Source organism: Rhinopithecus bieti, unplaced genomic scaffold, assembly GCF_001698545.2.
Source record: "Rhinopithecus bieti isolate Rb0 unplaced genomic scaffold, ASM169854v2 scaffold_23236, whole genome shotgun sequence".
Lineage (NCBI taxonomy): Eukaryota > Metazoa > Chordata > Mammalia > Primates > Cercopithecidae > Rhinopithecus > Rhinopithecus bieti.
The window spans coordinates 4,167,224-4,177,543 of record NW_016811820.1 but is presented as its reverse complement, the minus strand read 5'-3'; the positions used below and the strand labels follow the sequence as shown (position 1 = coordinate 4,177,543).

Here is a 10,320-nt window from a genome sequence, read left to right as displayed (position 1 = left end):
TCGAGACCATCCTGGCTAACCTGGTGAAACCCTGTCTCTACTAAAAAATACAAAAAAACCTAGCCAGGTGAGGTGGCGGGCGCCTGTAGTCCCAGCTACTCAGGAGGCTGAGGCAGGAGAATAGCATAAACCCGGGAGGTGGAGCTTGCAGTGAGCTGAGATCCGGCCACTGCACTCCAGTCTGGGCGACAGAGCGAGACTCCATCTCAAAAAAATAAAATAAATAAATAAATAAATAAATAAATAAAGCAAGCCAATGAAAGTTCAAAGCTGGTTTGTTACTGCAGTATGGTCTAACATAACCTGACTAAACCATACAAAAAAGAGGCTTGGGAGAATTCTTATAGAAACAACAGCTCAGGATATAAAATCCACCTCTAGGTAAGAAAGGCCCATAAACCTCAGCTGACCATGGCAGCACAAGAGTTTTCTTAAGTTCTGAATAATGCACAATTGACATTCCTGAAGGTTGCCTCTCCCACCTGGCTGAAGCTGTGCCCTGCCAATGTGGAATGGAAAATTCATACTAAGAAACAGATCTTCTTTATTCATATCAGCACAAGCTGTGTATAATGATTTAGTTCTGTGGTGTGTTTTGTTTTGAGACACGGTCTCTCTCTGTCTCCCAGACTGGAGTGCAGTGGTGTGATCAAAGCTCACTGTAACTTTGAACTCCTGGCTTCAAGTGATCCTCCTGCCTCAGCCTTCCAAGTAGCTGGGACTACAGGTATGTGCCTCCATGACCAGTTAATTTTTAAATATTCTTTGTAGAAATGAGGTCTCGCTATGTTGCCCAGGCTGGTCTCACACTCCTGGCCTCAAGCGTTTCTTCCACCTAGGCCTCCCAAAGTGTTAGTATTACAAGCATGTGCCACTACTCCCAGCCTAGTTCTACACTGTTAATATGATCTTCTTTGGAGTCCTATGGGTACAGATGCCAAGTCTTCTGGAAGCATCCACTCCAATGCCATCATGAGCAGCTGTCGCTTGCTATTACTGAACTATTCAGAAGGAAGGCTGCAATGATGGCTGCCTTTGAGGGATGCAAAAGCCCAAGTACGTGGGACTTCTCATCCCTCTGCACAGGGATGGCAGGCACCTAGGCTGTAAGGCCCTGCTCCAAAAGGAAAGCTGGACTATCCAACTTCTCTTGGTCCAGGTGGGAAAATAAAAAAGAAAAACCTTATTGTCAAGAAAAAATTAATTTATGGAAATGAAGTTCCCAGTACCAGTAGAAAAAAAGGAAAATGACAGAAAACTTTCTGTGAGGGACCTGTGAGGCTGTTCTGTTGTGAAGACACTGTATGCTCTGCATAAGTGACAGTTTTTGCAGGTGAGCTGACTCAGGTGGGCTCACCCCAAGATGAGTCACTTCAAGCCATTCCACCTTTAGTCTCCCAGTAACCACCACAGCAAGAATACTGGGACACTTTTGAGTGTCTACATACTCGCTTCTTGACTTTTGTTGACTGAATTTGGTGGCAAAATTTGTTTGGGTGTGTATGATGTTTTGTTTCTATTTCCCAACTTTGGTCATACTACAGGGAAATGATACAGATAGAAAATTCTCCCATAAAGCAAGAATCCTCACTTTGCTTGCTTCTTCCAGGAGGAACTGTGGGCTAAGTGATTAGTAGAGAATAGATGTTCCAGACTTCTTTGATCTGGGACTAGACAGCTAGGTGCCCTAGCATGTTAGGTTAGACCCAGCTGCTGGCCATGGAAGGAAGTCAAGGAGGCCAAATGTTGTCAAATGGCCTGGGAATAGAGACAAGAAACTGGCGTCTTAGAGACTAAAACAAGGCGGCTGAATTTCAAGGGATGGACAATATATAAAGAATTGGTCTCACAATGATGTTGCCAGACTCAGGGAATGAATGAAAAGATGTACCACATTCAAGGACTGGAAGAATTAACATTGTCAAGATGGTAATATACCCAAAATTGATCTAAAAATTCAACACAATCCCCATAAAAATCCCAGCTGGATTCCTTGAAGAAATTAGCAAGCAGATCCTAAAGTTCATAAGGAAAAACAAGGGACCTCAAATAGCTAAAACAACCTTGAAAAGAACAAACTGGGAGGACTTCACTCTCCAACTTCAAAATTCAATACAAAGCTACTATAGTCAAGACAGTGTGGTACTGGCATAAGGACAGACATACAGATCAATGGAATAGAACTGAGAGTCCAGAAATAAACTCTCACACTTATGGTCAACTAACTTTCAACAAGGGTGTCAAGACAATTCAGTGGGATAAGGAATAATATCTTCAACAAACTGTGCTGGGACAACATGCAAAAGAATGGACATGGCTCCTACCTCACACCATATGAAAAATTAACTCAAAATGGATCAACGACCTAAACGTTAAGAGCTAAAACTATAAAACTCTTAGAAGAAAACATAAGAGTAAAAATTCATGACCTTCGATTAAGCAAAGGTCCAACAATTGATTAATGCATAAACAAAATGTAACATATCCGTATGATGGAATATTATTTGGGAACAAAATGAAGTATTGATATATGCTACACTATGGATGAACCTGGAAAGCATGCTAAGCAAAATAAGCAAGTCACAAAGGACTATATATTCTATGATTCCATTTATATGAAATGTCTGGTAAATAAATTGATGGTTGCTTGGAAGGTGGTGGGCGGGGGGCTGGAGGAAGGTAGACTGACTGCTAATGGGTTTGGGGTTTCTTTTTAGGTGATGAAAACATTCTAATATTGATTGTGGTGAACTTTGCACAGCTCAAACATACTGAAAAAAACCACTGAGTGGCACACTTTAAATGGATGAATTGTAAGGGTGTGTGAATATATCTACAAAGCTGTTATAAAAATAGATAGATAGATAGATAGATAGATAGATAGATAGATAGATAGATGGGGGAAAGTAGATGTGGGGGTGAATCTCAGTTTGGGGAGGCTCAGGAGGATGGATGGAAGCACAGCAGAGCTCTTCAAGGACTCATTACTTAGCAGGGATGACAGACACAGGTGCATAAGAGACCTTAGCAAAAGCCTGAAACCCCGTCATGAGAATGGAGGTGCCAAGTGGGAACAGAACCCACAAGCCAGGCTGACTTGGCACCACATCCTCCATAAGCCATCCAGACCAAGGTCAGAATGGCTTTCACGCCTGGGGTGCAGCCAAACTGCCAAGAGTGTTCAAGTGGATGTAGCTGTTAGGAGTGGAGGTGAGAGGATGGAGGAGCCAGATGTTGGCTGTGTTAGCCCTGTGTTGGATACCAAGCCTTTTAAGCAAGGGGAGGGAGATGGCAAACAGACATGTGGCAGGAAGCTCAGCACATCTGTCCCGTGTGGCAGAGACACGGACTTCCTATCCTGGGCTCTGTGGTGTGGATATCAGCCAGCACACTCAGTGGGCATTGACCTAGGGTCCCTCAGCTCTCCCTGTAAAGTCTGGGGAGGACTCAGGGGCTCCTGGGCTGGCAGATATCTTGAAAGCATGCCCCACTGTGGGGTCTAGCAAGCCCAGGGTGAACTGCCAGGGTCAGTGCCTGCCCAGGAATCCTGCTGCTGGCCTGGATGCCCACAACATTGCCATTGCCGGGCATGCATAGTGGTCATTATCCTGCCCGCCCCAGCCTACTCTGCACTTTAGCTCATCACCTCCAGTGATGCAGACTGGATTTAAAATCCTGAGCATGAACTATCATTAGCAGCACCTCTTGGGTGAGACAGAAAACGAGGGCTCCTCTTGCTCACCTCTCCTCTGCTCTCCACTTTCACAGCTCCCTTCCCTTAGAGAGGCAAGTATACCCGCTCTGCCTGCTCCCGACCCCAGGACCAGTCCAGTAATGACAGAAAACACCAAACACCAACTCCCTCATCAGCTCATCACAGATGAGGAAACTGAGGGTAAGAGAGGTGAAGTAAGTGATTTATATAACCCCACAATCAGTAAGGGGAGAAGTCAGAACCACACCCTCCACCACATGTGACAGCAGCAGACACTGGCTTCTCCTGCCCAGGGAGAGCTGACCAACAGCCTGTAGACCCCTTGGCTCCTCCTCAGCCACAGCCCTGTCCCTCACTCCAGGTGCCGGGTTGGCGCCTCTGACCTGCATTGTGACCACAGTGATCGGGGGAAACAGTGAGGACAGAGCTGGGTGTATGCGTATATCCAGAGGAAGTTCCATGGATCTGGAGTGGCACCAATGATATCCTAGGGTAGGAGGTCAAAGCCTGCTGCTGCACAATGCCATGTGGCAGCATGGCTGTGCAAGGGACACTGGAAGAAGCCTGGGAGACAAGTGATTCTCTAAGCCCAAGGCTCTGCTCCATGTTGCTTGGCAGTGATCACCGGCAGAGCTCATGGGCTGGCTCTAAGTGACGATAAGCTGATGTGAAGTCTGCCAGTGGTTAAGCAACCAGGCCTACATAGCAGAAGGAAAGAAATGCAAGAAAGTGGACTGAAGGCTTTGAGCCTTAGCAATAAACCAACAGTCCAGCTAAGTCCCCTATGGAGGGGTATTCCTGGAAGCAGTGATATTCCACCTTGGCCTCCGAGTCCACCCGAGAGGTCTGGAAGCAAAAGGGGCACCCTCCCTCTAAAGGGAGTGATCCAGTTTCTGTTTCTACAACACATAAGACCCAGCTATGAGTATCCCAAGGACAGCTGGTCCCAAGAAAGGGTCTTGTGGATCTGTTCTCTACATCAGTGTTTACCAGCCCACATGGTGAGTTCCTAGGCAGGCTGAAGAAATGATACTGAAAGGAAATGCATAGAAAGGTGGGAACCAGACCCTGACTGGCATGTCTCTGATGCCAAGGAGGAAGAGCAGAGGGAAGTGCCCAAATGGAAAGCACCCCAGGCTGTGGGTCCTCACACAGTGGAGGGAGGACTCCTTCCAGATGGGTTGGAATGGGCCAAGTGGAGGGCATGCTCCAAGCTCTGGGATCACTCCTGGGGGCAAAGAACCCACCGCAGGGTTCTTGGTGACCCCTTGCTAGGGAAGTGGGAAAGTGGCCATGCTTAAATGGATATGGGCCTCCAGGAGGTATGGTGACTCCAGAAACAGATGCTCATCTATTAATTTATTTGTTCATCAAAAAATGATCCATTCAGGGCCTACTGGGAAGGGCAGGGGGATGAGATGAGAGGTGCTAGCAGACAAGGTCCTTGCTGTCATGAAGTGGGTAATCTAGCAAGGGAAATGCATTAATCAAAGAATCACAGGCGGAAATGCACCATCACAAAGGGAGCTTTTCCTTGAGGGAAAACAACACAGGGCTAAAAATCTAGCATGTAACATAGGGATGCGGCCAGTGGGCTCAGAGAAAGTATCCCCCAGGAGAGGATACTAAGGTGAAGTCTGAAGGGCTAGGCTGAGCTGAGTAGAGGAAGTGGGCAGCAGTCCCAAGCCCAGAGGCAGCCAGCACAATTGCAATGACCTTGTGAAGGAGAGAGCAGGGTGTGCTGGACTGTACTCAAAAATGGCAGCAACAATTCCACCTACGCTCGTTGGCAATGTGACTTTTTTGCTCTTCCTATAAACAGGCTGAACCTATTTCCTCTCTCCTTGAATCTGGGCTGACTTTATTATGACTTCCACTGATTAACAGAATGTAGATATGACGTCTCACACAACCCAAGACTAGGCCTTAGAGACTTTGTGGCTTGCACTTTCTTCCTCTTGGAATTCTGAGCCCATCAGGCTGTAAGGAAGCTAAGGATAAAAGACAATGGAGCAATAGAGGTCCAGCTATTCCAGACATCATGGCTGAAGACCAAGGCATGGGAGTGAGGCCATGTGAGACTGGACACCCCCAAGACAACCCATCAGTGGGTTGCGTGCGTGCGTGCGTGCATGCCGTTGCGTGCGTGCGTGCGTGCATGAGCACAGCCAGCGCCATGTGGAGCAGAGGAACCACCTGGCTGACCCCAGCCCAAACTTCCAAACTTCAGAATCTTAATCAAATCAATTGTTATTGAGGCCACTAAATTTGGGCTTACACAGCAATAGATACACAGATACACAGAGGATATTCAAAGAGCTGAAAGAATAGCCATGTGGCTGGAATGCCAAAAATGGATTCAGAAAGTAGGGATGGAACAGAGGAGAGAAGTGGAAAACATTGGAGAGGTAGGCAGGGTCCACACCAGGCAATGATCTGGAGGTCATGTTAAGAAATTCATCTGAAGCCACTGAAGGGTTTGGGTTTGAAAAGATCACTTTGGCTGAACTGTGGGGAAAAGACTGGCAGCATGAAGAGGGGAGATGGAGAAAACAAGAAGGCCTTGCTATTTTGCAGGGAAGAAGAGCTTATAGCTTGAGCGACAGCAACAAAATAGAGATGTAGATAGATTTGAAGGTTTTTTTTTTTTTTTTGAGACAGTCTTGCTCTGTCACCCAGGCTAGAAGGCTGTGGCATGATCTCGGCTCACTGCAACCTCCACCTCCCAGATTCAAACAATTTTCCTGCCTCAGTCTCCCAAGTAGTTGGGATGACAGGTGTGTACCACCATGGCTGGCTAATTGTTGTATTTTTAGTAGAGATGGAGTTTTGCCATGTTGGCCAGACTGGTCAACAGACTGGTAGATCACTCCTGACCTTAAGTGATCTACCTGCCTCAGCCTCCCGAAGTATTGGGATTACAGGTGTGAGCCACCGTGCCTGGCTGAGGGATTTTTAATAGGCAAAATCATCAACAATAGATTGGATATGGCTTGGAAGGAGAAGGAGGGTTATGAATGACTCCTAGCTTTCCTGCTTAGCCACTGGATATACTGAAGCTTCATTCACTGGGCCAAAAGCCTGCCCCTAACCTCCCAGGGCCTCTGGAATAGTGCGTTAAGGGATGGAGGCAAAGACGAAAACCATTTTCACAAGACTCTGGGGGGGCTGGAAGTCTTAGGCAGGCACATTGTCTCTGCTTCCTGACAGTGGATGGTCTGGAAGAAGAGGACAACCTTATTAGGAGGTGAAATGGTCCGAGGCGTGTGATTTGATTTTCATCATTTTGGGAGAGTCTTCAGGGACTTGCTTAGCCACTGGATATACTGCAGCTTCATTACTGGCCCAAAAGGGCCTGCCTAACCTACCAAGGCCTCTGGAATTATGGGGCATGGGGAGATGAGGCAAATGAACCATCACAAGACTCTAGGGGGGGCTGGGAAGTCTTAGGCAGGACACATTGTTCTGCTTCCTGACAGTTGATGATCCTGGAAGAAGAGACACTATGGGAGATGAATGTCAATGGGTGGGACTGATTTTAATCATTTTGGAGAGCCTTCAGTGGCACGTTGGTTTAATTACATCTTTTGATACATGTTTTATTCATACATTCAGCTTCATCATTCAATAAATACTTTCATTAGGCCCAGTGCAGTGGCATATGACTGGAATCCCAGCAATTTAGGAGGCTGAGGCAGGAGGATTACTTGAGGCCAGGAGTTCAAGACCAGCCTGGGCAATATGGTGAGACCCAGCCTCTACCAAAAATATTAAATAATTAGCCAGGTGTGGTGGCACAGGGTGGTGGTCTCATCTACTCAGGAGGCTGAGACAGGAGGATCACTTGAGCCCATGAATTCAAGGCTACAGTGAGCTATGATGATGCCACTGCACTCCAGCCTGAGTGACAGAGCAAGACCCTGTCAATCCATCCATCCATCCATCCATCCATCCATCCATCCATCCACCCACCCACCCATCCATCCATCCATAAAATGAAATAACATCACAAACACCTGGATCCCACCCCAGCCCTATAAATCACATTCCCCAGGGATGAAGTTGAGGCACCTGGGGGTGTATGTAAAAAGGACCCCCATGGGATTGAGATGTGTAGCCACATTTGGGAGCCACCAGCTTAGAAGGCTTCTAATATCGTTTCCAGGGTTGTGATCTGATGACTCAATTTTACAGAAGCTGAAATAATTTAAGCAAGGGCTGTGCTCTGCCACAGCCTGGACAGCTGGATGGTAGCTTCAGGGACCCCAGGAAGAGCCACAGGCAACAAATGAGGATGCAGGGTGCCAGGTATTGTGCAGGCCACCTGCTCCCCTGGGCACCTGTCACTGAGGAGCCTAGGCAGCCAGGGAGGAAAGAGGAGGCCAAGCCATCAAAACCAACATGACTGGTTCATTTATATTCACTATTCTCATAGGCTATGGGCTCCAAACACTTTCGATGTTTAAAAATGTAAAGCATACCTTCTCCAATATGTTTACTTTATTCATTTTTCAGTACATGCACATACTACTATGCTAATATACTTTACACATGAAAAATTTATAGATATATAGAAATCCAAAAATTAGAACATTACAATATGAGAGCTAATATATTCCTCTTTTCCCTCTAATGGTCCACATCATCTTGTGTACCCCACTTTGGAATCCACTGCCCTAAGAGTAAGGGGGCTGCTCTCACCTCATGTCACAGAATTCTAATATTCAAGGTCTGGTCTTGTCCTACGACTTTTAGAGGCCAGGAGTTTCTCAAAAGCAGCAGGAAGTATCATTCAGGCATAAGTAGGTTTGCAGCCAAAATATTCTAGTGAGCATTTTCAACCGTGTCATTAGATTGAGAACAGTGGGTGCCCTGATTATGTGAAAGCCACTTTTCCTGGGATCTTTAAGGCACTAACAGGGGGCAGCTCTCGAAAGAGCTTGCATGCTATTACAGCAGGTGGCCCGGAGCAGAAAGACAGTGAGTCCTCTCTCCCCACCACCCCCGTCGCTCAAATTCAGCAAGGAAGCTGCTTATACCAGAAAGAAACTCAGGCACCATCCTCACCACTTCCTCCCTAGGCACCAGCCAATCCATCACCAAGTCCTACAGATGATGCCTCTTCACTATGGCTCAACTGCATCCACTTCCTTTCATATCCACTATGACCACCAGATCATCTTCTCCTCACTCAGCACCCTGGTGCAAGCTACGACCATCTCCCACCTGGACCACAGCCATTACTTCCGAATCTAACTCCATTCAGTCTGACCTCCACTCAGCAGCCAGGGTGGAACTGACCATTCCACGGCCCTGCAAACTTCGATGGCTCCCACCGACCACTCTGAAAATAAATCCTCAATCTTCATGTGGTCTTCAAAGCCTCCCCCTGCGGCCTTATCTCTGCAGCTCCCCCCAACCCCAAGATGTTTCTTTTTATCCTTCCTTGTGCCCCATTGCTACCCGGGACACTCCTCCCCCATCTGCCTAGTTAACTCCTAATCAAACTTTGGCCTTCAGCTCCATCAGTACTTACGTAAGAAAGCCCCAGATAAAAGCAGAGCTCCCTATAACATGCCAGCATAGCGCTTATCACAGTTGTAATTTTATGAGCCTACCAGCATACGGGCGTGCAAAAAAATTACTTTCTCCGTTCTTTACTAGGCTGTTAGCTCAATGAGGACAGAACTGTGTCATCCTGTGTCCCTACTGCCCAGCACTGTGCCTGGAACATAAGTAAGTACCCAATGAGTTCTGAGTTCTTAATCAATGAGTGAATGTGTGCATACACTAATGAATGGAGAGGGCTGGAGGGAGTAAGCAGGGGAATTGTCTGGAAAGCGGGCCTAGGAGGTGGGAAAACAGGAACAAATTAAAGAAAGGAAAAGAAAATAGACTAGAGGATACAATATGCCAGGCAGAGAAAGTTAAAATATTTCAACCAAGGGCCCTTATAGAACTCAACACCAGCTAAATTTGAGTCTCTGCCCAACCTCTCTTCCCACAAACCCAGAACCACCCTGGTGCTTCTAAGAACGCTGTTCCCCGGCACCCCTTCTGTTGCAAATCCACCCTACAGTACGTCGACACCAGCCAGCCCAGCCCTCCCTGGAATCAGTGGGGAGATGTTCTCTAGCACGAGCTGAGATAGACCCAGGAAAGATTAATCATTTTACTCTCTAGTGGGGAAAGGCTACTGGCTCCCTTTCTCCCAGAAGTCAGGCACATGCATTCTCCCCCTGGAACTATTTTCTCATCTGTAAATGACAGAGGACGATCGCCGAGGTTTCTTTCAGCTCTGGCATCCCGAGAGACCATGGCCCGGTCTGCAGGACTATGGCCTCTGCTAACAGAAAACAGCAGACTGCAGAGACTGCCTACCCCAGTGATGACTTTCTTGAGGAATCCTCTGGAGACTGCCAGGAATTCCTCACCTAATGAATTTGGGAATGTTTTCTAGATCATGGAAGAGAGACACTGCCTGATCAGACCTGAACCACTGCTGGGTATATTAATACTTCCTTTAATTTGTCCAAAACTCCTCTCTAGGCAGCAGAAAGACGTTTTTTTGAATCTTTTCCTTTGATTTTTTTTTTTTTTTTTTT

The 10,320-nt window shown here is 46.9% G+C and overlaps 1 protein-coding gene across 2 annotated transcripts in view; it reads right to left on the bottom strand.

Moving 5' to 3' along the window:
* GALNT17 (polypeptide N-acetylgalactosaminyltransferase 17) overlaps positions 1 to 10,320 on the bottom strand; it is a 635,334-nt gene that overhangs the window by 55,063 nt on the left and 569,951 nt on the right. The gene's annotated exons all lie outside the window — the stretch shown is intronic.